We start from the raw sequence: 2,500 nt of genomic DNA, 5'->3' as shown, positions 1-2,500 counted from the left end.
GGTGGTGGGAGGTAAATGGAGGCACTACTGCCCCTGGTGGTGGGAGGTAAATGGAGGCACTACTGCCTGAGTGGCACTCAGATGAAGAGGAGTGGCTCAGAGCCATCAGCAGCACCACGGACTGACTGCCATGTCCTCCAGGTAGTGTGTGTGTGAGAGACGAGAAGGTGTGTCCTCCAGGTAGTGTGTGTGTGAGAGACGAGAAGGTGTGTCCTCCAGGTAGTGTGTGTGTGAGAGACGAGAAGGTGTGTCCTCCAGGTAGTGTGTGTGTGAGAGACGAGAAGGTGTGTCCTCCAGGTAGTGTGTGTGTGTGAGAGACGTGAAGGCTTCACATGCAGCACGTTTAGCTGTAGTAGTCTATTAGAGAAGAGACTGCACCAGATTGGGTAATTGTGTGTGTCGTGTGTAAGGGGTTTCATGATTCGCTGTAGGCATCTGAGACACTGTACCAATATGTGTGTAACCGAAAAGTGTGTGTGTGTGTGTGGGTGTGTGTTTGATGTGGTGATCTTTAAACTCAGGAATTCAGTCAGGGGCCATAGTTTGGAGGCGATATGGACATTCCTCTCATGAAGCTGTTCATCACCATGTTTCTGTGGGCATGTGAATGTGTAGGTGTGTGTATGACTTGGTATCAATGCTGTGGCTATTTTTAGTCCTCCTCATTGTCATTCTGAAGGCGTGCTTTGGGCCAGGAAGCGTGAAAACTGCTGCTTCTCGACGGCAAAGAAAGTGTTTGTTTGTGTTCACGCGCGACTGTGCCCCACGCCTGCCATACCTCGACACACACACACACACACACACACACACACACACACACACACACACACACACACACTGTGCCCTCGCCTTCCGTGGCTCGTCGTGCCTGAGTGATCTCCAGAAAGAGGAGAGCGAAACTCAAAGAGACCGAACCCTAGACAGCGTGGTGGAGAAACCACACACACACACACAATCAGACACACATACACAGACACACAAACACACGGGCACACACACATACACACAAACAGGCACACAAATGGGCACACACACAAATACACAGACACAGAAACACATGGGCACACACACAGGCACACACAAACACAGGCACACACAAACACAGGCACGCACACACACACACACACACACACAGACACATGGGCACACACACGGGCACACACACACGGGCACACACACACACACACATACACATACACACACGCACATTGCTGGAGTGAAAGGAGTGAGACGGGAAGAGGCAGTGTGGCCATGGAAGCGTGCTTCTCTCTAATGAGTCTTTGTAATGGCCGCCGCCTCTAAACAGCCCCCGCACCACACCGCACCACACCACACCGCACCACACCGCACCACACCACGCCGGCCGCCTTATCTCGTCCACTAATGATGTCTGCGGAGCCGCCGTTCAATTAGGGCCGGGGGACAAGGTCACTTAAAGGCCCGGTCATTTAGTACGCTCCCCTCCGCCACCGCCGCTCAGCGCCGGACGCACGCACGCGTGCACGCCTGCTGTCGTTATTTAGCTTTAATTAAGACCGTAGCCACAGGTACCCGCAAGACTGACCCCTGCGGTCACTTCTGCTTCCTCGTCAGTAAGCTAATTACAAAGTTGCATTCATCTCTCTGTCTTTCTCTTTCTCTCTCTGTCTGTCTCTCTCTCTCTGTTCGTTCATCCCTCTGTCTTTCTCTCTCTCTGTCTTTCTCTCTATCCCTCTGTTTTATCTCTCTCATGTCTGCCTCTTGCCTCATGTTTTCCTCATGTGTGTGTGTTCTTCTCTTCTCTTTTAGAAGTGTTTTGCTTTTGAACATGTGCAATGAGGACTGTACATTACAATGATGCACTTAAAAGCACTTTGGAGAGTCTATCATTGCCCCCTCCATTAAGGTGCTTTCCACTTATTTTATTTTTCTGTTATGTCGTTACACACTCCTCATCCTACTGATGTTGAAGTCCCAAAGCACAAGACGCCAAACAAGGCTCTCTCCACTGCCACTCTCCCCTCTCTGTGAGCATTAGACACACACACACACACACACACTCACCCTGTTTAGATCTCAGGGTTACGAACTGAGCAGGAAGACCAAATCAATACTAAAACAGCATTTAATGACAATCGCTCTCGTTGGGCGTGTGGCCGATGTCCTTGGGCGAGTCCCCACGGAGGGCTGAGAGACGACATCCCTCCCGTCTCTCTCAGGGCCGGCGGGCAGATCAGCGCCTCTTCCTCGCTCGGCGTACGCGTGGCGCGGGAGTGATTGACGCTGGTGGCACCGACTCATTAGAAAAGCCATTTCCCTCCCAGCATATTCTTTATCTAGTGTTTCCAGTGAATGGCTGCCTGAGTGCCACACGTCTAGCTGTCTGTTATTAAACTCTCTCTCTCTTGCGCACTCTCTCTTTCTTTCTCTCTCTCTCTCTCTCTCCAGCGCTCTCGCTCACTCTCTCTCTCCCTCACTGTCTCTCTCTCGCGCTCTCACTCTCTCTCTCTCTCTCTCTCTC

The sequence above is a fragment of the Sardina pilchardus genome, chromosome 19 (assembly GCF_963854185.1).
Source record: "Sardina pilchardus chromosome 19, fSarPil1.1, whole genome shotgun sequence".
Taxonomy (NCBI): Eukaryota; Metazoa; Chordata; class Actinopteri; order Clupeiformes; family Clupeidae; genus Sardina; species Sardina pilchardus.
The sequence above is the reverse complement of the archived record's forward strand: the minus strand, read 5'-3'. Positions refer to the sequence as shown.